This window comes from Bos indicus, chromosome 8 (genome assembly GCF_029378745.1).
Source record: "Bos indicus isolate NIAB-ARS_2022 breed Sahiwal x Tharparkar chromosome 8, NIAB-ARS_B.indTharparkar_mat_pri_1.0, whole genome shotgun sequence".
Classification (NCBI taxonomy): domain Eukaryota; kingdom Metazoa; phylum Chordata; class Mammalia; order Artiodactyla; family Bovidae; genus Bos; species Bos indicus.
Genome location: NC_091767.1, coordinates 111468874 through 111496450, shown reverse-complemented (window position 1 = coordinate 111496450; position 27577 = coordinate 111468874).

The following is a 27577-nucleotide window of genomic DNA, read 5'->3' as shown; positions in this document are numbered from 1 at the left end:
ACTATGAGGTTAAAATACATGTGGAATATGTAAAGGCAAAAGCCTTCAGAAAGAATTCAGTCCCCAGCTTCCATCAAACTTGTGAATTAAAATTAACGTGATCATTTGAGGAGGAGAAGAGATGCTTGCTCTGTACCTTGGCAATTGAAAGAGAATAACCATTAATCTAGAGCAACGGTGCAGTAGACACGACCACCTTAGAGGGACTTCATTCCACGTACTTGTTTATCTTCCTGATCATAAAACTAGCCTAAAATTCTGCATCAATTTTTTAGCAAAAATAAATATTTTTTGTACAGTCTTGATGCCTTGATTGACTGAAAAATACTCATTATGGAAAATAAGATATGATTCAACCATACTTTTGTATGTAATTTCAGAAATAAAAGAAACTAAAGTACAATGAATTGAGTTCACACTGAAAAATCCAAGCTTATCATTTCTAAAATCAAAAGGTTAAGTCTAATTTTTAGCATGTAATAATTTGTAGCATTAACGTCTGAAATTACTTCAAAGTGAAAAGCTAAACATTAATTTCTCAAGTTTGGACAGACAGTTTAAAGCTGGCTGCAGTCTTTCCATAAATATCCCTAATAGTCGTCAACACCGTTGACCTTGAGTTTTACTTCTTGACCTTGATTCATAATCTCCTCTTACTTGTTTCGGATTCTTTGCTTTCTATGTTCCTCTTCTTACCCTCTTCCTTCTTTTCACAGCGTGTATTAAATAGCACTTGGGCAAAGCCCGTGTTAGGCACAGTGTGTACAAGAAAGAAAACATACACATATATTATATATATCTTTTACTTGACCCCAGGTCATGCAGATTCAGCTGGGGAGGTAGGCCTGTAAACACACACACACACAACTAAACAACGACAACCCAATATGAAAAGTAGTAAGAACGATACACGAAAAATTGCCTGGTCACTCAGGCGGAGAAGCTAACAGCAGAGCAGGCAGAGCTGGGGTCGACGGACCCTGATTTCTTACATAGCTTTTGCAAGAGGCTCTGTCGTGACCCAGGACAGAGGCTGCTTGTAACATCTTAATGAAGCCAACAGTCTGAGGAGTCAAGGCTCCTGATGAAGAGATTTAAATCTAGAAACACCACCTCCCACGTGATTTCAGAAGCCGAATCCCGCAGTGTGGGGTTGTTACTGTTTTCATCTCCCTTATAACCACCTCCCCTTTTCTGTCATTAAATAGCAATCTAAAGACAAACATTTTGATATCAGGACTCAAGAAAAAAGCTAAACATGATGTTGGATTTCTATATCTTCCTTTACTGAATACCTCATGTACACTTTAGTGAAAGTGAAAGTGAAGTCGCTCAGTCGTGTCTGACTCTTAGTGACCCCATAGACTGTAGCCTACCAGGCTCCTCTGTCCATGGGATTTTCCAGGCAATAGTACTGGAGTGGATTGCCATTTCCTTCTCCAGGGGATCTTCCCAACCCAGGGCTCGAACCCAGGTCTCCCGCATTGTAGACAGACGCTTTACTGTCTGAGCCACCAGGGAAGTCGATACACTTTAGTGGTTCTATGTAAAGCGAAAGTGTTAGTCACTCAGTCGTGTCCGACTGTTTATGACCCCGTGGACTGCAGCCCCCCCAGGCTCCTCTGTCCATGGAGTTCTCCAGGCAAGGACACTGGAGTGGGTGGCCATCTCCTCCTCCAGGACAGAATGCTGAATGGCACATAAAATCTGTCAAGGCCAGTTATCCGTGCACCTTCCAATCCCGCATGAAGAGCCCTGTCCCGGCCAGTGACAATGCCCTTGCCCTCAGCGTCCTGCGGCCAGGACGCCTTCCCACCAGCGCCACCAGCAGCGTGCTCCTCCGTGCACACACGTGTGCAGCTGGCACACCCATGTGGCCGCCCTTCTCCGTCCATGATGGGATCTGTCGATGCAGACGGCGTGTGGGGAGGACGTGCTGAAGCTGCTGTTTGAAGACCATTTCCATAACTTTTGAGAGAACTGGCAGACTGTCGGGTAATCAGGAAACTCGTTACAACAGGGAAATAACCGCAGCCGCTTCAAATCGAGCAGGAATTCAGCCAGATGTCAAGGTGGGAGCCGCTGCTCCCTGCAGCACAAGCCTGTCTCCTCAACGTTGCTACAAGGACCACGTGGGCCATGGGTTCAGGCAATTGGTTGACAGGTGCGGCTCCCAAATTGCCTTCATCTCTGGTGCAAGGGTAACCGTGGTGAAGTCAAGAAAGACAGATTGATCTCCTGTTCAAAGAGTCATAGTGCTGAAAAAAATACCGTGACTGGGGCTCAGTAGCCTCGATTGCTTGCATGAAATGAACTGGAAAATTGTGGCGAGTCAAGAAATTAAGAGACACGAAAGCTGGTTCAAAATACACTCTGCTATTAATAGATCACAGGAAACACACTTTCCCAGTATTCAACTCAGTTGACTCACACGATGCTTGGCTTTCGGATTCCTCCACTCTGGGAGCAACAAGTGTTCTCGAGTGTCCAGAGAATGGGCGTGTGCATCCAGATTTTCACCACCTTCCCATCGAACCAGCTTTATGTTCCTCCATGCAGAGGAAACTTCAGAGGAGAGGCTTTTAGGAGTGATGTGGTTTGAACACGAGCGAAACTGCAGATGGTTCTAGAAAGGCTGGACTGATCCCCTCAGAATGTTGAAGAGCTGATATGACACTTCCGCTGTTCTGGGCTCAAAATGGGCCCAGGGCCCCCACACATGGCATACATCCATATCCTGAAAGACGACGTGGCCCCTGCGAGAACCAGCCATAGACATTGCGACGTGATTGAAGAAGGCAAACATTACCTGCGATTCCTGCTTCCATGCCCTTTGTTCTCGTGAACCCACATCCCTGGAAGGTTCCTCTCACTCATCCTTTAAGGCCCAGATCAAATACCATATCCTATGGGAAGCTTTTCCTCCCCATCTCCCATTTCATAGTCGTTTATTGATTTGTGTCTCTGTTGTAGTTCCATTATGGGTTATATCTCTATTAGTGTACTCATCATATTTTTTCTAAATGGGTGAGTGCCTCTGCGGCCTCTCCCCTAGTAAATTATGAGCACAGACTATAATTTATTTATTTTATATTCTCAGTGCCTGGTACGGTATTTGGCACATAGTCAGAAATCAGAAAATTATTATTGGTTTCATAGCCTCTGCATTCCAAGAATGTCAAGATACTTAAAGGATGAAATAGTAGCAATGAGGTGGAAAGAATGGAAACTTACATGGGCAAGAATACTGGGGTGGACCGCCATTCCCTTCTCCGGGGTCTCCAAGTGACCAGGGAATGCCATGAATGAACCAAAGTCCCTTTGATTTGGCATCCACTGTTGCTTTCAATGTTCCCTTGATTACCTCCAATTTTCTTGAAGAGAAATTTCTCTCCTATTAAAGAATGTCCCTCTACTTTTCCATGACCCTGGAACTCTTCTGCCATCCCCAGCATTCTAGATCAGCTGCTTTCCCAGATGGGAAAACTCACAGGACGGGTGTTGGCACTTGGGTGTTTGTCTAAATGGACAGGATCTTCTATGGTAGATTTTTGAAGCCCCCAAGTCTCTGGAGCTGGCACATATCCCAGGAGAAGACTTGCTCAGGAGCCTGGGGACCACACTGATGGAGCTAAGGGTGGTTAACTAGGAGGCCTTCGAAGGAGCCTTCCCAGACCCACCACAAACACCCACCCAGTATAAACTGTGCCCAATCCAAACATGTGGAAGAGCCTGTCTTCTCTCACACATCTTAAAGCAGACGAATGCCACATGTGTTTGCTCCTGCTCACAACCATCATCATTTGCCCAGTTGATGGTGAAGTCCTCGTAAGAGGTGAGCATGCCTCTGACAATTACATGACGTGTTAGGGGTGCTGGCCAGCTCATGGGCTGGTGATAAGACTTGCAAGCGTTCAGCTGAAACACATGACGAGCCCAGGGTTTGAAAGTGGCAAATGAAAAGCAACTTAAGGACGTACGGTTAACACGTGCATAAAACACGCATTCTTAGTATCCTGGTGTAAACTCTGCTTTATGGACGTCTAGAGCGGGGCTGCCCTGATACCTCAGTTGGTAAAGAATCCGCCTGCAATGCGGGAGACCCTGGTTCGATTCCTGGGTAGGGAAGATCCCCTGGAGAAGGGATAGGCTACCCACTCCAGTATTCTTGGGCATCCCTGGTGGCTCAGCCGGTAAAGAATCCACCTGCAATGCAGGAGACCTGGGTTCAGCAGAGCAGAAGCATGAAGAACATTTGTTCAAATGCAGTCAGCCAGAACACACGCGAGCCTCTTTCAGGACCGTATTTACTGCTTCTGTCTATTCTCCTCCCACTGCTGGAAACAAGCCCTTGTATGCGCACAGTCCATGCAGTGGGTAGGTAAGTCCAATGCTGGTTGAGATTCAATTTGTCCTATGGCGGTGTCTCCTCCAGCTGCAAGCCTGTGAAATCAAACAAGTCATGTGTTTCCAAAATACAGTGGCAGGAAAGCACAGGACACAGTCTCACGCCAGAGGAGAGGAATAAGAAAGAAGAGGTGACACGTTCCCAGCAAGTCCAAACCTCAAGGCTTTTTTTTTAAGCTGGCCAACCTAGGCATCTCCCTGTTTTGTTTAATCCTCAGCCAGATCAGGTGTCCCATGCCAAAAAGGCTTCCATACCTGCTCACGCTGTGTGTAGACTCAGGATGCGTCTAGAATGTCGAAAAGCCCACAGTCTCCACCCCCCCACCCCCGGGTTTTCCAGGGGCTCCGGAGCGTCCACACACGTGCGCCATGTAGCCAGCAGCCAACAACGTGGGAGCTCCATTCTCAGCCCTCCTCCAGCACCACCCCCCTTTCTAAAACCTCCCCTTTGAGTTTCTAGTTTCTCTGCCACTCAAACTGAGCACACCACCTCTAGCTGGTTACACTGTCTTCTTTTCCTGAAAAGGCTGGGGGGATGAAAATGCCTTAAGGAAAGAAAGCTACAAATTTGTGGTTCTAACCCACAGCAGCAATACAGATTTGCAAGTTTTGAATAAGCATAACAGGAAGCGTATAAATACTGTGTGATCCTCTCAAACTTTTATAAAAGCTCTAAATAGCAGTAAAGCTTCTGAGGCACAAGCTTTACAAAGGCGCCTGCACAGGCATGCATTCGTATTCAGGCTTAGGACTGCTTTCCTCCTTTGTCTACTCACGTGTGCAATAACACATGAATAATTAAGCAGCGCTGTTTTCTTTCAGGGCTTCCCAGGGGGCTCAAATGTTAAAGAATCTGCCTGCTAATGCAGGAGATGCAAGAAACACAGGTTTGAGCCCTAGGTCAGGAAGATCCCCTGGAGAAGGAAATCACAACCCACTCCAGTATTCTTGCCTGGATAATTCCATGGACAGAGCCTGGCAGGCTACAGTCCGTGGGGTCACAAAGAGTCAGACACGACTGAGTGACTGAGCACATACACATTTTCTTCCAAGTGTTTTCAGCTTTTTTTTTCCCCAAAATAAACATTTTAAGTATACAATAAGGTGAAACTCTATTCAATAAGAACATCTAGAAACACTTAAAAATTCTGAAAACAGAATTTGTTGACGTTGTGTTAACTTGAATTACTAAATATCGCGTTTAGAACAGTATTTAAGTGCACAGTTGAGGCATTAGGCTTTCATACCTCCTGGTTCCGATTTGCTTCTTACTATGTTTGGTAATTGCATATCTACATCAGAGACACCTGAGGTGACGGTTAAATTATCATTCCTGGTGGTCTCTGTCATCCCGTGTACAAATATTTCTAGGTAAAACTTAGGGAGTTTGTACTTTGAAGCATTTTCCGTATCAACTGCTATGGTTATTGAACTTTCCTTATGAAGTTTTTAAATATCAAGGTACCTATTTATTAATAAGGACATGTGTGTTATTTTCCCTGACTTAATTATTTAATCATTTATTTGAAGGAAATAATTAAAACAAATCAAAATACTATGATGCTTGCAGATTTTTTTTATCCCATTAGTTTTATATAAAACTTTAGAAATGTGTGTCCAGCAATAAAAGAATGACTATGAAGCTTTGGTAAGGAAGCTGTATGATAATATAAACTTTAATATTATATTAATGAGGGGAGGGAGGGGGTAAATACATACAGCAATGTCAAGTTGATAAAACACAGTACGATTGTATATGTGCCGTTATTGAATCTATGTATTTAAAAAACTGTACTGACGTGAAGAGTAGAAAGAGACTCGCCTGCGTTAATGATAGCAGTACACCTCATTGGCATACCTGTTGGTACAGTCTTCATTAAAGCTAGTGTTGCAGTACACCTCATTGGTATACCTGTTGGTACAGTCTTCATTAAAGCTTAGTGTTGTGATAATACTTTAAGAAAAGAAATTTAAGGAAATCCACTCATTATGAAATTAGATAATACTGAGTGTTTAAAGAATGTTCAGCTCAAATCTTTTCATATGAAGCTTATTAAGCATCGCTCCTCTAAACTCAGAATTTTCTAACCATCACCTCAGGCAGCACTTGCAGAAAGAAGCTGAGGAATTACCTTCTCAGAAGGAAAGGAGTGTTTGCAGGGGTGCTGAACACCCAAGGAAGAGTTAAACTCTCAGGATCTACGGGCCTGAAGATACATGGTGAGGGGCACAGAGCTGAGGAGTTCAGGTTTTCTCACAGAAGCCTCAGGTAAAGGGGAGCCTTGAGGGGACAACTTTTGCACCTGTTGTGAGCAAAGGGGCCACACTGAGAGGCAGAGGCTGGGACAGAGGGTGAGGGGCACACAGACCCGTATCGTTGCCACACACACGTGCAGCCCCTCGACCCTCACCGCCCCACCCCTGCAGATACACCCAGAGAACTGCTTCCCAAAGAGGGCCCTGTGCCCAGGAAGCTGCTGTTTCTGAGCCAGACTGGATTTCCCTTCAGGTTAGAAACTTCTAGAAATAAGTGGGATGTTGGGAAGTAAAACTTCGGTAATAAAAAGGAGTAAGAAAGCAAGCGTGAGATTTGGTGGTGAAGACTGCCTGCCTCTCATTCAGGGGAGCAGCGGGGTTGAGCTGCGGAATTTCTGGCTTTAGACCTGCCACATGTCCTTAATGGATGGGCGTGGCCTTGAAGCGTCCTCCTGAATCTCAGTGGTAAAGAACCCGCTGCCAATGCAGGAGACGTGGGTTCGATCCCTGGGTCAGGAAGATCCCCTGGAGAAGGAAATAGCAACCCACTCCAGTACTCTTGCCTGGAGAATCCCATGGGCAGAGGAGCCTGGCAGGCTGCAGTCTATGGGGTCTCAAAGAGCTGGACACAACTTAGCAATTGAACAACAATCTGAATTAAAATCCTTGTGTATTATACTTACTGAGCACTCATTGTGTGTATAGAACTGTACTAAGGAATATACAAGGACAACACTATGATTCCAGGAACCCTCAGACCCAGGTAAGAGCGAAGCCACGTGGTCACTGAAGGGCTGTAAGACCTGATAAATCATCGGCAGGGAAATGGCACAGGCTCCGCCTCCGCAGGAAGGGTCAAGCTCCCCTGTGTAAAGAGAGGGTGGGACTGGGCCTGGCTTGGCAGTAGGCCCGACTCTTAGGTGTGACCCCTCTTCCGGCTCTGACTTTCCCTCCCCTTGCTGCCTTGTTTTCTCCTCTTGAAGGAAAAGCGTGCTCGGTTTTTCAGGCATAGTCAGACCCCACCAGATCTCTGGCCTTCCTTCTCTATCTTATGAGCCGTGGCCCCTCCCGTGATTCCCCTCCTGGGGACCCCCCCACACCCACTCCTGGCAGGTCCCGTGCTGTGTCACTCTGCAGCTGAAATTTAAGACCCCACCTGGGGCTGGAATCGTGCTCTATGTTCAACATGATTTGGCCCATTGTTCTGCACAACCGTGCACACCAGGAGAACAATCACAGTCAGTGTGCCCTTGCACAAGCTTCCGGAGTTCTGCTGTCACGGGGGCTGAGGGCCACTCGCCACATCAACACAAGGGAGGTATTTAACCCACCTGTGCCTTCCCGTCCTCTAAGGAGGCTTACTTCTTTTTAATGGCCAAATGAGACAACAGAGCATTTATCCTTTTCAGCATCTTTTTAAAATCAAATTTACTCTTTAATCCTAATTATTATTATTAACTAATTCGTTCCTCCACATTTCACTTAAATAATTTATTGCAGAGCACTCAAGGACAATTCTCAAACCCAAGTATGGCTTCAAGTTCGTGCGATCACAGGGCGTCAGAACAACGAGAGTTCGGAGGACGCGGCGCAATCAGTGAAGCCGCCTCGGCGCCCCCAGCCTGCAACGAGCACCTTGCTCCAGGGGGCTTGTGCCTAGCTCAGGCGACGACGCAGACACTTCCACAGGCCATGCCCGGAAGGCAGAGCAGCAAACCAGCCTTTGAGAAACGCCAAGCGTACGTACAGGGAAAAACACTCAAGGACAGGAATGTTTATAAAATCATTCAGACTGTGCATGTGTGTGCATGTGTGAGGGTGTGCATGTGTGTAAGTGCGTGTCAGCATGTGTGCGTGTGTATATGAGCATGTATGTGCATGTGTGGGGTTGTGTGAGCATGTGTGAATGTGTGTGAGCATGTGTGTGCATGTGTGAGCTTGTGTGAGTTTGTGTGTGCCTATGTGAGTGTGTGTGCCTGTGTGACTGTGTGTGCATGTGTGAGCATGTGTGAATGTGTGTGAGGGTGTGACCATGAGTGAATGTGTGTGGGGGGGTGGTGCACGCGTGAGGTGTGAATGTGTGTGAGCATGTGTGTGCTTGTGTGAGTGTGCTTTGAGTACATGGGTCGAGGGCAGGAGGATTGAGAGAGCAGGCAAAGAGATCCACAGAATTGAAGAAACAAGGATGGAGTTATTTTCTGCATCAGCCACCAACCTTGTGCAGCGAAATGTGGAAGAGGCTGCATCCACCTGACGGTTGGCATTCTTGTGAGGCACCCTCAGGGCATGGTGCTCATAGACAGCAAGGCCATTCTGGACCAGGAGAGTGTGACCCTTTAAAAACCCTGGGCGGAGGGGGCTTTGTGCTCCCAGGAGTCTAGGAGTCAGCAGTTTAAACGGACAGAGTAGTTCTGGGACAGAGACAGAAAGACTGAGGAAGAGAAATTTGCTTCAAAGGAAAGAAGATCTGGCGAGCTCCCACCATATCTTTTTGCCAAGAAGAGACCCCACCTGCTGCTTAAAGTGAAGGCCGCTGCGCTCCAGGGCTCTGCATGCAGAAGGCAGGCTGAACCCCAGCCCCATGGCCATCGTCCGTGCCCCGGGCACACCTGGCACAACCAGGAGTGTGGGAGGGTGCGGCTGCCCAGACACACCTCCCAGTGAGGACGGAGGACAGAACACGGGGAACAGCAGGGGTGGGGTTCTGCCAGAAATTCAAACCCAAATCTGCCTCAGTGAGTAGGGATAGCTTCTCATTTACAAAATATTCAGATTTCCTCACAGTTTCATAAACTCTGCTTTTCCAAAATGGCACTGATAAACTTCCTCTTTAATTGGTATTCACAGAGGTGGTCTTCAAAGACCCAAGTAGAACCCAGCTTACATAAATATCATCCATGACACGCATTCCAGTCGGGGCGACTATCTTGATCAGAGATTTCACAAGAAAACACCTCTCTTCGTAGCATAAGACATGCCTAAATTTATTGCAACCTTGAAAACAGAGTATAAAAAAGAAGTAGGTTTTGTGCATTTTGTATTGAAGACTCTCTAGGAATTTGAATTAATATCACTGAGCTGTGCTGGCTAATGTGAGCAAGCATACCGTGCAAAGTTGAGAAGTCTGAACTTCAGTCAGCCACAAAAGTCAGTTTGGAAATTAAAGGTTTTGAAGCATCATTGGTTTCCTCAAGTTACATTGTTTTATGTAAAGAGGCATAATTTGGGAGGTTTTTTAATTGAAGTATAACATTCATTAATGAAAGTATAAAATCATAGTTATATAGCATATGAAGCAATGAATTTTCACAAACGGAACACAGACCTGGATATACAAGAACCTTAACTAAGAACCAACGTAACCAGCGCCCAGAAGCCACACCTGTGTCCCTTCTAGGTCACCACAGCGCCTCAAGGGTGGCACTGTGCTGACCCACACGCCGTAGACCCTGGCCACTTTCCGGTATTTAGGATGGAGTTGTACACCATGCGGTCTCCACGTCTGGCTCCTCTGTTTATGAGTCACCCACGCTGCTGGCCTGCAGTTTGGGCGTGACTGTGCTCATCGTCCCAGAGTCCCAGAGTGTGGTGCTCACAGCTTGTAGGTTCGCTGTGCCAGTGCTGGGCACTTGATGATTTTCCAGAGTTCAGCTGTGATGGATGGTGCTGCTGATGATATTGTACCACTGCCCGCCTGTTTTCCAAAGTTGTTCCAATTTTCCTCCCACCGGAAAAGTCTGAGAGTTCTGGCTGTTTCCCATCTTTGACATAACTTTCCATTTTAGCTTGCCTGATGGTTAACAATTACAAAATTAATTTGCGTGTTTCTAAGGGTAAATGAAGTTGAGCACCTTTTATGTATTCATTGGCTATATGGATATGCTTTTGCAAAGTATCTATTTAGGTTGCTTGCCCATTTTCTTGTGGGTTCTTTTGTCATTTTCTTATTGATTTGTTCAGTCAATCTCTACACTTTCTGGGTGTGCGTCTTTTGTTAAATGGATGTATCACAAGTACTTCTTTTCCATAGAGTTTACCTTCCATGCTTTGAGTGATATATTTTGATAAACAGTACTTACTTTTATTAGTTATGTATATTCATATTTCGTTTTCAAGCTTTTGTTCTGTTTAAGAAATCTTTACCTACCTTCAGTCATAAAAACAATCTATCATTTTCCTCTAAAAGATTTATTTTAAATATTTCACTTTTAGATCTGCAGTGCATAAAAATTTATTTTTTGTGAACTGATTAAGTAGGGGGCAACATTAATTACATTAATTCCCCGTGTGTGTGTGTGTGTGTGTGTGTGTGTGTGTGCTGCAGGATCACAGTTTTATAAATCGGGTGAGTTTTATGTGTGGGGCTGGTTTCTGTCCATTTTGCACTATAGGTTTATTTTCTATTCTCCCATTCTGCCCTAATTTCCACACTTTATAATACAACCTGATTTCTGATAGCTTAAGAATTTTGGTTATATTCATTTACTTTCATTATTACCTTAGCCGTTTGTATTTCTGCATGGTTTTTTTTAATTAATTTATTTATTTGACCATGTGGCTTGCAGGATCTTAGCTCTATGACCAGAGATGAACCTGGCCCGCTGCAGTGGAGAAACAGGATCCTGACCAATGGACCACCAGGGGATTTCCCCCAAAACGAGTTTTAGAAACAATTTTTTAGTCTAGAAAAATCCGCTATAACTTTAATTGTAATTTTATTCTATCTACAAATCAGTGTGAGAAAATCGAAATTAACAGAGTTGTTTCCAAGCCATGAGTGTGGTATATTTCTCCATATACTTATTATTTTAATTTCTCTCAATTATATTGCATACTTTTCAGTGTAGAGATTTTGCTTACGTTTATTTGTTTGACGCTATTATCAATTTTATTTTCTACTGTTTATTGTTGGTATATAGGAATCTAATTAATGTGTGCATATATGATTTTGTGACTGGTAACAAAACTGGTTAACTTTCTAACTTGATTTTTAAGTTCTACTAGTTTGTCTGCAGAAATATTTGGAATTTCTAAGTAGGTAATTGTGGAATCTGCAACGTACTGCGTTTCTCACACACCATGCATCAGCCTGATTCTCAGTGAAGCCTGTTCAGACATGAAATGCAGAGTTCACTCCTCTTCTCCTATCTAACTTACCTTTCAGACTCTCTTCTCCATTCTGAAAATCCAGAGAACACATTGACACACAGAGACACAGAGATCATCAGAGCCGCATGTGTGCACAGAGCTGAAGAGAACAGCAGGAAGGAGGCAAGAAGATGAGTATTTACTATGTAAAAAGGAGGCCCTGGCTTTTCTATTGATAACATTTATGAGCGTGTTTAATTAGAAACGCAGTAAAGTTTTATAGGTGAAATAAATGGTATGTGGCGTGACTGAGAACTGCATGTTAACAATTTGTGCATTTGTAAATTACTTTTGATAGCCATAAAAATTATTATTTAAGGGATTTATCTGCATGGGAAAAATATTCCATTTCTCATAAGTGAACAAAGAAGCTAATAACTTATAGCCATTCTTTTTATTATTATCAATATCTAAAATGTCTTCTTGGTCTTTTCATGTCAAAGCAATATGAAGAAAAATACATGAGAATAATACTGTATTTAAAATTAAAGAAAATATTAATGCATTTTTCTCAGAAAATGATTGAATATAACATATTTGGAACTTAGGAATATGTTATAGGGCCATAGCCACAATAAACACAAAATACTTAATTTAAAGACTGCCTGTAAGTCATTGATGAAAAAAATTGAAGATACAAGTACATAGAAAAATATTTCACACTCATGAATAGGAAGTATTATTATTGCTAACATGTCCATACTACCCAAAGCAATTCTACAGATTCAATGCAATCTGTATCAAAATTCCAGAAGCAGTTTTCACAGAAATGGATTAAAAATCCCAAAATTTGTATGGAAACACAAGGGACACGGAATAACCCAAGCCATCTTGGGGAAGAAGAGCAAGGCTGGGCTATCGTGCTCCCTGATTTCAAAAATACTACAGAGCTATGGTAATCAAACCAGTGTGGCAGTGACATAAAAACAGACACACAGATCAATGGAACAGATCGGAGAGTAAACCCATGAATGCATGGTTAGTGAATTCACAACAAAGGAGCCAAGAAGTTATGAAGGGAAAGGACAGTCTTCAGTGAATGGTTTTGGGAAAATTTGACAGTTACATACAAAAACCTGAAACTAGAGTACCGTCTTACATGAAACATACAAAAATCAACCCAAAATTTGAAGACCTGAAACCACAGAACTCCGAGAAGGAAACATGGGTGGCAAGGCCCTTTACATGAGTTGCTCTTCAGACTAAAAGGCTTCTGCACAGCAAAGCAGATCACCACCAAATGAACAGGCGGTCTACTGAGTGGGAGGAAGTACTGGGGAATCATCCATCTGATAAACCCATAAGGCGGTTCCTCAAAACATTAAAAACAGGACTGTCATATGATCCAGCAGTTCCACTTACGAGTATTTAACTGAAGAAAATGAAAACGACATTTCAAAAAGAAATGCATGCTCATGTTCACCGCAGCATTATTTACGATAGTAATGCCAAGATACGGAAGCAACCTGAGTATCATCAGTTGATAAATGGATAAAGAAAATACGGTGTATATAAACAGTGGATTTAGCCATAAAGAGTGAAATCTTGCCATCTGTGGCAAAACTGAGGGACGTTCAGGGCAATTCGCTGAGTGAAAGAAGGCAGAAAGACAAATATCCCATGATCCTAGTGGTGTGGCATAAAACAAACAAAAAAGCAAGCTCATCGATACAGAGGACAGACCGACCGTAGCCAGAGGTAGCGAGTCGAGGCGGGTGGCGAAGGTAGTGAAAGGGTCAGAGGTAGATGCTGAGCTATAAAATAAGTAAGTCCTGGGAATGTAAGGCACAGCATGCTGGCTATAACTAATAACTCCGTATTGCTTATTTGGAAGTTTCTAAGACAGTAAGTCTTAAAACGGCTCATCTCAAGGAAAAGAGACGTAACTGTACCTGCTGACAGGTGATAACTGGTATCACGTGATCATTTGCAATGTAAACAAACCTTGAATTATGTTTTAACCTGACACCCAGTATATTATATGCCAGTGTCATATGTCAACTATACCTCAGTAATGATAACAATAGGTATTTTACATAAAGCCGGTGGAGTCAGAGGCCCAGTGAGGAAGGCCTGCGGGTATCCATCAGTATTGCCCACAGCTCAGCTGTGAACGAGGTGTGTTCTTATACTAACCTGTCCTAGGAGAGCACTGGAGGCTTCTTGCAGTTCCAGAAAGCTGAGTTTAATGAAGTCAGAGTTTTACCTTATCTGGAGCAAGCAGTATTTTCTGGACCAAGAACTAGGAAATCCTAATTCCTAGGAACTAAGACTGGACTAGGAAACAAGGGAAAACAAAACAAAACAAAACACCATTTCCAAGTTACTATAAAACTTTGTTTCCAATATAAAATGATAACATTTAAATTGGGTGACATCTCTGTATCACTCTGGTCGGCACTATATATTAAAACACTACATCATCTAGTGTCCTTCAAAAAAGTATTTATGAAGGACAGTGTTAGAGCAAACCAGAGACCTCTCTGCTCCTCGATCAGGACCATGAGCTCTGGGTAGGGCAGAAGGACTGGGAATGAGCCTATAGCCTGCGCTTCTGTCCAGGGTCCTGAAATGCTTTTTCAAGGGAAATAGCAGTTCAAAGACAGAAAGGAGGAAAGAAAGAGAATCAAAAAAGGAGACGAGAGGCAGAAAACAGGAATAATAAGAGAAAGTCGGAGAATAAACTTTCTTAGAAGTGGGCAAAGGTAACTATAGTGACTTCAAAAGAATGAGGAACATTTCTCACTTCTTTCTTTCTCAGTTTACTGTATCTTGGGATCAAATATAGCCAATACCATAGTCAACTCTGAGGGAGCAAATGGTAGAATGTGAATTCCAATGATAAAAGAAAACAATAATATGATCAAACATGGATATAGGAAATAAAAAGTGGCCAAAGTTGTGGCTACAGTCACGCACCACCAGACTCCTGCCACCTGGCTTATGAATTGTTGTCTATAACTTTTCCATCAGGTGTCCCAGGAGGCTTGTGATAGAAAGCCATGAATCTTAAATAATAAAATATATTATGGACAAATAGAAAATGCTATATTTTTTCCATAAAAATAACTGAACATTTGAGGCTTAGGGGAAAAGCCACAGTTTAAAGACAGCATGTGAAAAAAAAAAAAAAAAAAAACGTTTTTTTATTGGCTGTGAGCCTTCAGTGTGATATAAGTGCCAAGTAAGCTCTTGTTTCTAACAATCTTTTTAAAGGAAAGTGTGGTGATAGGAGAAGGGTAAATGGTGCCTGCCTGACTACTTTGCGTCAGTCAGGGCTCATCTCCGGTAACCAACTTTGTCTGGTTAGATGTCAGTGGGAGACCAGAACACTTGGCATTTGGGGAGCAGGGGAAGAAGCTGAGGACCACAGCAGGAGGAAGGTGGACACAGCGGTGGTCGTCAAGAGGAAGATGCATCATCAGATGTGCCATCTAACCCTGGAGGTGAAACCAGGACAAGTAGTTTCAGGGTATGAGTCAGTAAACTCTGGGAGCTGGTGATGGACAGGGAGGCCTGGCATCCATGGGGTCACAAAGAGTCAGACACAATTGAGCAACTGAACTGAACTGAACTGATGAGTCAGTGTTCTCCAGAAAAACAGAACCCATAGGATGGATGGATGGATGAGTAGGTAGATGTTGGATAGACGGAAGAGAGAGAGATACATTTACTATAGGAATTGGCTCTCATGGTTATGGAGGCTGTGAGTATGAATGGCCATTTGCAAGTTTTGCAGACCCAGGGTAGCCTGTATGTCTTGATAGCTCCAGTCTAAACCCAAAGGTCTGAGACCCAGAGCCTCTAGTGAAAGTCCCCTGCCACATGTGGAGGCATGAGAATCAGGGTGCTGATGCCCCAGGGAAGGAAAAGATAGACGTCCCAGCTCAAGCAAGGGAGCAAATTTACACGTTCTGCCCTTTTATTTCTGCTCAGGCCCTCAGGGCTGAATGATGTCCCCCACATTGGTCAGAGTGTCGCCTTTACTCACGCCACCTAATCAGATCTAATTTCTCTGGAAACACCTTGGCAGATGCCCAGAAATCATCTTTTTCCAGCTCTCTGTGCATCCCTCAGTCTAGTCAAGTTGACACATAAGCTTAGCCCTCATAGGTAGCATCGTGCCCCTCAAGAAAGTGACAGTCTAGTAATGGAAGCCCTCCGGCATTGGAAGGAGCAGTCTTGAGAGGAAGTGTGTGCACACGCGCGTGACGTCATAATGACAGTGTAGGCACCAAACAGACACATGAACAGGAGGGTGTGGCGGCCGCCCACCTCCAGGTGCCCTCACTCCCGGTGACCACGGGAGGACTTCTAGCCTCCTGCACCCAGAAGCTCTCAGAGAATTGCTTACAAATGCATAAAATGACTTAGAAGACCATTTTCACATTTACCTCTCAATTTTCTTTTAGTCTAAATTTGAAGCTCAGCTTTTTTTGTCAAAATTGTCACTACAGAAAATTACATTATTCCATCAGTGACTCTTCATTGGCCTGAAAGCCTCCATGCTCTAGAGTTGCCTGTCATCTGGGGTTCAGTTCAGTTTAGTTCAGTTGCTCAGTTGTGTCCGACTCTTTGCAACCTCATGAATCACAGTACGCCAGGCCTCCCTGTCCATCACCAACTCCTGGAATCCACCCAAACCCATGTCCATTGAGTTGGTGATGCCATCCAACCATCTCATCCTCTGTCGTCCCTTTCTCCTCCTGCCCCCAATCCCTCCCGGCATCAGGGTCTTTTCAAAGGAGTCAGCTCTTCGCATGAGGTGGCCAAAGTATTGGAGTTTCAGCTTCAACATCAGTCCCGCCAATGAACACCCAGGACTGATCTCCTTTAGGATGGACTGGTTGGATCTCCTTGCAGTCCAAGGGATTCTCAAGAGTCTTCTCCAACATCACAGTTCAAAAGCATCAATTCGGCACTCAGCTTTCTTAAAAGTCCAACTCTCACATCCATACATGACCACTGGAAAAACCATAGCCTTGACTAGACGGACCTTTGTTGGCAAAGTAATGTCTCTGCTTTTGAATATGCTGTCTAGGTTGGTCATAATTTTCCTTCCAAAGAGCAAGCATCTTTTAATTTCATGGCTACAATCACCATCCTCAGTGATTTTGGAGCTCAGAAAAATAAAGTCAGCCACTGTTTCCACCGTTTCCCCATCTGTCTTCCATGAGATGGGACTGGATGCCTTCTGAATGTTGAGCTTTAAGCCAACTTTTTCACTCTCCTCTTTCACTTTCATCAAGAGGCTCTTTACTTCTTCTTCACTTTCTGCCATAAGAGTGGTGTCATCTGCAAATCTGAGGTAATTGATATTTCTCCTGGCACTCTGGATTCCAGCTTGTGCTTCTTCCAGCCCAGCGTTTCTCATGATGTACTCTGCATATAAGTTAAATAAGCAGGGTGACAATATACAGCCTTGACGTACTCCTTTTCCTGTTTGGAGCCAGTCTGTTGTTCTATTTCCAGTTCTAACTGTTGCTTCCTGACCTGTATATAGGTCATCTGGGGTACATTTCTTTAAAATTGATAAAAACATATGAATTAGCTCCCAAGAAAATGAACTTATAAGGACACAACCCAAGTGTACACACACATACACACACACGCACACACACACTACTTTCTGTGCAGTTAAGGTGTGTCCACAGACCTCTGAAGTCGTGTGGATCCAAATCTCTCAGCTCTGCTTTAGGTTCTCAATATCTCAGTAATAAATCATGAATCCTTGGCAAGAAGGAAGAAGCAAAGAGACTTAAAATCAAGAACTGTGGGCACTGCTGAGTGACCAGTCCCTAAGGGAGAGGCATAAACAATTCCATCCACAGAGGAGTAAATCACGCATGACTTCTGTGGGGCTTCTATTCTGTATAAAAGGACATTTGAATTGGTTTCTTCCCCACTTCCATCAAACGTCTGTTTTCATACTGTGTCTAAGCCACCATGTCCTTGCTCCCTAATTCCCCGTGATGTTGAGGATGATTTTAGGGTGATGAGAAGAGCAGTTCTGGGAAGCAGGATGTGGGGTCTCTAGTTTCAGTCCTCCCTAACAACACCTGTAAATGCACCAGGTCACTGCCCCACCTGCTGCTCTCTTTCCCCAAATAAACAATCTGAGGTTTATCCCAAGTCAGAAATAAGATTTCACCATCCTCAGTGCCTGCATGCCTGAGCCTGAGGGCTCCCAAAGGGCAGGGGGACATGCCCCCACCTCCAGCGGCTTCCACTTTTATGCTGCCATGGAGAACTCTTTCATCTCAGGCGAGCCTCGCTGTTCTTAGCCATTAGACAAGAACAACTTACTTCCAGCATGTGATGTGCGGGTCATCTAGGAAAATAAATTTAAAAATAAAGTCCTTATCATAGTTTCTAGCTCATACTGAGCACTTAGTAAACAGTAGCTGTTAAGACTGGAGTTTTATTTCTTGCAGAATGGATATTTAGAAAGAAAAATCATCAGAGACAGCATTATTTTAGCACAGACATGGTCTATGCTGTCTATTTGAAGCTATTGGGAATTGGAGAAATTGCAATCCATGTATATTTATGTACCTTTATATAAATATATACAAATATACTATTCTTAGATTTACGTGTATACATTTAAAAAGTATATGTGTGCCTGCATGCTAAGTCGCTTCGGTCATGTCCAGCTCTGTGTGGCCCTACGGACCGTAGCCCGCCAGCCTTCTCTTGTGCCTGCTGCGCTGGCGGGCGAGTTCTTCCTGTTATGGGGCAGCTGCTTCATGTTATATGTAAGCACACGGCGTGTTCTGCCTCTCTGCCACTCTGCCATTTCATGGACACTCCTGCAAATCTGACCTTTCTCAACTCTGCCCACCACCCCTTCCTTCCTCCTCCCCGCAGCAAATTACACTGTTTTTAAGCTGAAAGTCACTTATCCCAGGAGGCACGAGGGATCTAGATGTGACATCAGGCTCAGACACCACCGTCGTCTCTCCTGGCACCAGCTCTCTGGCCGCCTTCCTCCCATCCCTCTCCCACAGGAAGCCAAGGTCAGCATGCACACGCGCCAGCCTGCTGACGCTCTGTCACTAAAACAGTCTCCCAGCACCAGGGGATCAATGGGGAGAGCCTGCCCTGGGCGGGGAGACTCCTCACCAGAGCCCCCGACACCCCCACCCCCAGGCTGCTCCCTGCCCTGGGTGGGGAGACGCATCACCAGAGCCCCCAACACCCCCACCCCCCAGGCCGCTCCCTGCTTGGTGAGGCCCATCTCTGCCCTGCTTCTCCAGGCCTGAACTCACCGTTACTGAAGCCCTTTAAGCGGATGACTTTTATGTGACTAAATGTGGGCTTGTGACTGTCCACATAACATGGCACTCAGACCAACAGGTCAGCTAGCATTTGTTGGAGACTCTTTTAAAGGAGCTTACTAGGGTAGAGATTCCATCCCATTCATCTCCGTAGGGCTTACCTTCCACAATGTGCGCACAATTTATGACTGAAAACAGGGAGCCGAGATCTAAAATGATCTAGCCCGCACAACTGTGAAACGCGTTGAATTATCGGCTCAGGTTCTGTCTTCCTATGAACCCCTTGGGAGCAGAAGCTCCATTCTTTCGGTCCCTGTAACGCTGAGCGCAAGGCACCCACCAGGGACTAAGCACGTGGGTGGATGGATCCCGGGCACTCTGGGAAGTTTTACTGCAGAGATTTTGATGAATCAATACAATTAATTACTGTCAACATCAAGTGCGATCATTTCTAAATTCTTGTCAGACTTAGAAACGTCCTAATTCCCTTCTTTAAAAAACACTAAGCTTTGTAGTTCTCTTGAAGAACATCAGCTTGTCATAGGGTGACATCTTGCACTTAACAATACATGGAATGAAGTATCTGTTTTGCTTTGGTTTGGTTTGGTTTTGAATGGGAGAGAATATACGCAGGAAAAATGGCTGATGAGTTTATGTCAGGTGTTACGATCCTGATGTTTTATCTGTACAATTTCCTTCATAATTTCCTGAAACTAAAAACTAGCACTTTCCCCACCAGTGCAGGCGTTGTTATTACCTCGCAGGACAGAAAGGGAATGAAATATCAGTTCTGGTCTGGTCTGGTTCGGAGACTGTAGAGGTGTACTGATTGGAAGTTTCTAGACAAGATGATTTGCTGGGCATATTGCAGGGGAGTGAAATCAGTGAAGAGGTCAAGGGTGACACTTGACCACACCTTACTGCTGACCAGCTCCCTTGAGCCATCTCTACCAGTGTTCCCCGGAACACAGGCCCTCCTGAAGCCCTGGGACCCACCTACACTCAGCATCCCTTCCCCTTGGCCAAGGCCACTTTTAACTACCGAAAAGGATTGTTTGGGGAAGAGATTGCTCTAGATTTGCTCTTAGGTGAAGAAATACAAGACTCTTCATCAGTTCTTGAGAACCAGAAAAAGCAACATTTTCTTACTTCATTCTACCCTTCTGATTGGTCTTTATCAATCCTGCAGAAATTCCAATACCAGATAAATACAAAGCTTCATAAGTTGTGCTTCCAGCGCATGGGTGTTGCCAAGCCACCCAAAGAACGGTTCTGAAGTTCCCCAGCATGGCAGCCCCAGGGCAGTAACACTGCTGTCTGGACCTGAGTGTCACAGGCACACACATGTACAGGTGGGACACTGTCATTCCTGGGGTAACACTGCTGTCTGGACCTGAGTGTCACAGGCACACACCTGTACAGGTGGGACACTGTCACTCCTGGGGAGGGTGGGGGGAACAGTGGAAGACTGAGTGGAAGCAGAAACGGAGCAAATAACCTGACTGGTCTCATAAGTCTCCATCCATCCAGGCAGAGATCATTTAGAAAGTGTAGGATACACCACACATTAATTAAAACTGGAGGTTAATTTCTGTGGTTGAATATAAAGGGGTATATTTAAGCCTTGAAGCCTACCTGTCGCTTCTGCAAACCTCAGAGCAGAATCAGAAGGCTCTTCATCACCATCCGTGTGAAAATGGTGAAGCAAAATGGCGCAAGGAGAAGCGTTTCTTCCCAGACATTTTGGAAACTCAGACCTGGGAAACTGTCAGGAGTGGACTGGAGTGTCAGTCACATTCCTGGCACGTAGTAGATGATCAAGATGGATTAGTCTATAAATTTTTTAATTCCACAGTGCTAACTGTTGCAACAGCCATTGCAAGACACTTTGGGGGCTCCACACCCCCCATTCAGGAATTCACCAGTCCATCGAGAAAACGGACGCACGCTCCTCTCACGTGTCATGTGTTGTCACAGTGGAGCCACGGGTACCATCAAGACCTGGTTCCTGCTGTAAAGGCATTTCAGGCGCCCAAGGGAAATGTGAATATATCGGAGGGTATGTACCACCAAGTGCTGGGGCAGATGAACACAGGATGGAACGAGGATGGGGCTCATGAGAGGCAGGAGGGGCAGTGGAATGACCTTCAGGTGTCTGTGGGAACGTGGGGAGAGCTGTCATTTCAGGAGAGCAGGCAGGAGGGCGAAGCCTTAAACACAGAGCCTACTTTTCCTGGAAAGTCACTGTGGTATGAGAAGGTCTGGAGAAAGAACTGATCTCTGTTGGATGACGTTGACAACCTTTAAATATGAGCATACACTTCAGACAAATACATGCTCATTCAGGGTTTTCAGTCCAAGAATTCCTAGTGTGCCTGTGTGTACTGTGAGAAAAGAACATGTTTATCTCCTGAAATAACATAAGAAAATTTAAAATCAGGTGACTTACAGGCAACTTGAATTATTCAGGCAGTCACGGTGTAGCATAGCAGAGACATATTTTAATTCTCAGCTACGGATTCTGCTTGTGTAAGAGAGACTGATCCATGTGGAAAGGAGATTGGGAAAGTTCGTTAATCAAAGTGTCTCCCCTTGGAGGTTGCATGCACCTCATCCCTGAGGACAGAAGGAGGGTTGAGGGTTAATCTTAGAAAAAATGTCAACGAGGCCGTGACCAGTACACATAGTAACGCGTGACTGAGAAGTGCGGACATAGTTATGAGACTTCTTGATTTTATGGCAAGAACAAGAGTTTCCTTGCCAGTTGTGCCAATCCTATTTTATAAATGTCTGTCCTTGACAGCTAAGCTCTCTGTGTCTCACTATGATTCAACATTTTCAGCCTAAGCAATGTCACAGAACCACGCTCAGCCTTATAAGCACAACAGTCCAGCTGATGTTTATAAGAGCATCATGATGACAAAGAAGTCCCCAGGGCCACACTCTGCATCGTGACCTTCAGCTGATGGTGATTCCAACTCTATGAAATATCCACCCCCATAAGCAGTAGGAATTCCTTTTCAAGGAACAAAACGTGTTATATCCTGAATGATACTGATAAGATCTGAAGACATTTCAAAAATGAGCTTCTGAAATCCACAGAAGACTCTAGAATCTATAGCTGGTTCCATTCCAACCACAACGCGTGCTTTCTAAGGGCCATGGGGGCTTCTTGGTGTCCTCCCCATTGCTGGATAGCATTCTGGAGTTCTGAGGGATGCCCAATTAACACTTGCCAAACAGCTGAAGGAATGACTTACATCCACGCTCACGGCCAGCACGGTCTAGAAAGCATGTCCTCTACAGAGAGAATGAGTGATGTCCTTAGACCACGCAAAGTGACTGCGGCGTGACCACAATCCTTCAAAAAGCCCCTGAATGAGGAAGAAAAATGCACTGAAGGAACCCATCTGCATGTTGATGCTGTTCAGTCGCTTGGTCGCATCCGAGTCTGAGACCCCGTGGACTGCAACAGGCTGATTACAGAGAGAAAACCAGGAAACAGCACTGGGGAGGAGCGTGCCTAAGGGGCCTGAGGAGGTGACCCAGGAAGTGAGAGTTTCACATCACCGTCCTTTTTCAGGACACTCAGTAAATACAAAACCTGTTTTTTTTTTTTGGATTACTGTTGTTATGAGTAAATAACAACTTACTCATTACTGTTGTTATGAGCAAACAGCAACTGCGTTACTGCCGTTATGAGTAAACCCTTGTCTGGTGGAGCATCACCAAATGGGCAGCACAGCTGAGTCCTCACTCGCAGGCTCTTCAGGAGCTCGGGGCACCAGGGAGGCAGCACTGGGATGACCTCAGGCCCTTAGCCCGTGAGCACTAGACGCTTCATCACACCCACAGCTACCCATTATTCATGAACTTGAGCAAAGAAAAAGTTTGTGATACAGTTTTCAAGAAGCAGGGTGAGATGTTAGCGGCTGTAGGCAGGGACTGTGGGTCTGTCCTGGCTTCCCAAGGCTGCCCTAACCAAGTCCTGCAGAGTTGGGAAGTTCTCCGACGGTTCTGGAGACTAGAAGTCCTAACCCGAGATCTCTGCAGGCCCGGTTCCTTCTGAGGGCTGGCACTGTTCACCTAGTCGTGCACAGTCGCTCAGTCGTGTCCGACTCTGCGACCCTGTGCACTGTAGCCCGCCAGGTTCCTCTGTCCATGGGATTCTCCAGGCAAGAACCCTGCAGTGGGTGGCCATGCCCTCCTCCAGGGGGTCTTCCAGACCCAGGGATTGAACCAGGGTCTCCTGCATTGCAGGCGGATTCTTTACCAGCTGAGCTACCAGGGAAGCCCCTGGAGCTGGAGGGAGTGTCTGTTCCATGCCTCTCACCAGGTTCTGGTGCTGGGCAGCCACCCCTGCATTCCCGGGCTCACAGCCGGGCCAGCCTGTCCCTGTCTCACCCTCACACGGCTCTCTCCCTGCGTGTGTATCTGGGTCTCTCATACGGGCACTAGTCGTTGAAGTTAGGGCCATCCTAATCTCCTCTAGGGCTTCCCTGGTGGCTCAGTGGTAAAGAACCCACCTGCCAATGCAGGAGATGCAGGAGACGTGGGTTTGATCCCTGGGTTGGGAAGATCCCCTGGAGGAGGAAATGGCAGCCCCCTCCAGTATTCTTGCCTGGAGAATTCCCTGGACAGAGGAGTCTGGCGGGCTGCAGTCCATAGGGTCACAGAGTCAGATCCAACTGAGCACGCACGCACAGTTAATGACCTAGTTTAGACTTGATTATACCTGCAATGGCCCCAGTTCCAAGCAAGGCCCCATTCGCAGGCAGTGGGGATGCGGATTTCAGCAGACCTTTAGGAGGACACAGTTCCATACACGGCAGGAGCCAGCCCAGTCCTCAGAGCACCACGGTGAGTGGGGCTAAGGATGGGTCTCACCACACTGCAGCCCCACACTGGCTAGAAGCTTCCTTCACAACCACAGCCCGAGTCTAGAAGAGTCGCCCTGGTGTGTCTGTCTTCCGGAGAAGTGCAAGGCGAGGCCGTCTTTCTTGTGTGCGGGGACGGGTTCTGCATCTCATTTGGTGGTGGTTGCACGAGTGTGCACGTCTGTGACCGTTCGCCACACCTGCGCACGTCTGTGACCGTTCGCCACGCCCGCGCACATCTGACTGTTCGATACGCCCGCGCATGTCTGTGACCGTTTGCCGTGACCGTTTGCCACGCCCACGCACATCTGTGACCGTTTGCCACGCCTGCGCACGTCTGACCGTTCGCCACACGTGTGCATGTCTGTGACCGTCCGCCACGCCTGCGCACGTCTGTGACCATTCGCCACGCCTGCGCACGTCTGACCCTTGGCCACGCCTGCGCATGTCTGACCATTCGCCACATCTGCGCACGTCTCTGACCATTCGCCAAGTGTGTGCACGTCTGTGACCATCCGCGACGCCTGCGCACGTCTGACCCTTCACCACACCTGTGCACGTCTGACCGTTTGCCACGTGTGCGCACGTCTGTGACGGTTCGCAACACCTGCACACGTCTGACCCTTCGCCACGCCTGAGCACGTCTGTGACCGACCGCCACGCCTCACACCTAACATCTGCATTTGTCCTGTGTGTCAGTGGCATCTCAAAGGTGCTTCAGGGTGGTTCTGCACCAAGCCCAGCGCGTGCTTTCTGGCGTGTACATGACAGGGATTCATAAGGACCCTGGTCTAACAGGGAGCTGCATCACTGTCTGACTTACCTGGCATCTTGTGCTAACATACAAGCATTATTTCTCTGAGTTTATTCTGTGCCTACACTCGAGTTAAGAGCTCACCAGTAATGTTCTTTTCCCCATCTATTATTTATATAGTAATTTTATTAACTTCATTTATTCATTATTTTATTCATTCTCTGAGCATCTCTTATGCCCCAGACATTGCAGTAATTGCTGAAGATGCAAAAATGACTCAGACCTGGTCCTCTCTGTGAACCTCACTCTCTAGTCATGAGTCAGATACACAGACGACGGCACGAGCCACTGTGAATGCTGTGTCCAAGGGGCCAGCTGGGCAGCAGAACCGCCAAGAGGGCGCCTCGGTATCAGACAAAACCCCGTCCATCCAACGGCAGCGAGGTGGAGACATTTGAGTGAGGAATGGAGACGGGAAATTTTAACCACAGATGTGAAGCGAAGAGTCGGACACGACTGAGTGACTTCACTTTCACTTTTCACTTTCATGCATTGGAGAAGGAAATGGCAACCCGCTCCAGTGTTCTTGCCTGGAGAATCCCAGGGACAGGGGAGCCTGGTGGGCTGCCATCTATGGGGTCGCACAGAGTCGGACACAACTGACGCGACTTAGCAGCAGCAACTTGATGAGGAGACACACCTGTGTGTATGCAGACACACACAGGCGTGTGCACACACGCACATGTGCATGGTATACACGTGCTGCACGTATGGACATGTGCACGCTCATGCACACGCCTGCGTACTCGCTCTTGCACACGCACACTCACTGGCGTGCCTCTCACTGACCAGGCTGCTCCACGAGGAGCAGGGCCCCTGTATAAGGAGCGGGGTGTGTTCTGAGCTCTGAGCGGCAGAAGCTGCTGGGACCAAAGCAGCTGCTGTGAGCAGAGAGAGTGGGGGAGGCCATGCGCCCTGACCCTCGCTCGATCCACCTGCATGGGAGGGCTGGTCCTCCAGGTGTGGGGTCGTCTGTCCTCTGCGCTGGGGGGCCCCTCCTGAGGCCGGGGCCGAGGCCCGTCTGTTCCTCGACCGTCACCGCCTGTGCTGGGCTCTCCAGTGCTTCCGGGAGTCAGCTCCAGTGCCCCAGGGCCTCTGATTTGCTGCTGAGGCTGGCCACCGCAGTTCAGGCCAGCGAGGGTGGAAAGCGAGGTGCAGGTGCATTTCCTTGCCCAAAGTCCCCTGGTCTGCCCGATGCCAGAGCCCCTAGTCAGCCCAAGCCCAGACCTCACTGCTCCTCTGGGCTCTCACATGGAGCCGTATCTGGAAGGCAGCGTCCTCCTGTTTATACCCCTCCTCGTAGGCTCACAGCAGTTCTAGAGGACGCAGGAAAACCGTGGTCCCCTCAGTCAGCAGGGCCGGGTTCCCTCACGCCTGCCCCTCACCACCTACACCCTCACCTGGACCCAGGCTCCCAGGAGCGAGGGGCAGCTGCCCTCAGACCCGCAGGCGGGGCGTGAAGTCCCTGTGGAAGCTACGTGCTTCCACACACATCACCCCAGAGAGTCCTTGTACCAACCTCCATCCCGGGAGCTCTGCCCTCTCTCCAGTGAGGAGCAGGCAGCCCTGCCCAGTGAGGGCCCATGAGTCCCGGGGAGACCCAGGGGAGCACCTGCCCTGCCTCCTGCCTCTGAGTCCAGCCCTGCACAGCTGGGCTCCTGGGGCGACACTGGACGCCTCGGCCATTTGGGCCTCGTACCCCACAATGTGCTGTCCACAGGGCAGTCAGGGCCACCAGAGACCGTGGGTGCTGGGGCCCGGGCGGGGAAGGGGAGAGCCGGGCCTGCCTGCAGCCACAGCGATGGCCCTGGGTCTGACAGCCATGGTCAGGGCCCTCTGCCCCTTCTCCAGCCTCGAAGGTCGGGTCGGTCTGGGTCCAGGGAAAGTCCGCACGTCTGGGGGAGGGGCTGAAACTCAGCAGAGACAAGCCCTGTCCGGGGGGGCCTTGCAGCTTCTACAGGGAGCCCAATGACACAGGAAACCCAGCTCCCATCCCGGGCTCAGCCGGGCCCCAGGGCCAGGTGGTCGTGGGCTGGACACAGGCACCACTGTCCTTCCTGCCGGGTGGGACCCTACACGCAAGTTCTGAGCTCTACAACCCAACCAGAAGCGTGCCTGAGAAAACTGGCCGCTGTTCAATTTACGTTGAACGGTCAGTGTCTTTCTAACACAGAAATAAGCACGTTTAGAGGAACCCGGCATCTAGGGATGACTAACTTAGTAACGAGTACCTAGTTCCTAGACCAGCGTCTGGGAATGAGTAGCTTAGTGAGTACCTAGTTCCTAGACCAGCGTCCAGGAACCAGGAACTTCAAGTTGGGGAATGAGAAGCTGTGTGTGGTTTCCATTCTGTAGGAAAGGACTCTGGATTTAATTCAAAGTGCAGAAGAAATGCAGGCACTGCCGTGCAGCTTCCTCCACACTCTCTGTGAGTAATAATGTAGCCCCTCCTTGCCGACCTCTGAGTCCACCAGCGAGGACTCGGCTGCGGTCAGCACCGCCAGGCAGCTTCAGGCCTGAGGGGCGCGATGTTGCAGGACGGACTGAGGAAGACGCACTGAACCCCCTGAGCTGGGCGGGGCCGGGGAGGCTGGCTGTCCACCAGAGGCCCCACCAGGACCCCTTTCTCCTGTTCTCAGCGCATCACAGTCCATGAAGCAAAGTGCAAAGTTGCCTTGCAGTGAAAAAGTGCCCGGGAGCTGAGTGAGAACTGCGCACGTAGGAGCTGCCCCTGCAGCGGAAGGGGAGCCTCTGCTCCGGACGCGGACCCCAGGGGCCCGAGACAGGCCTCCCGC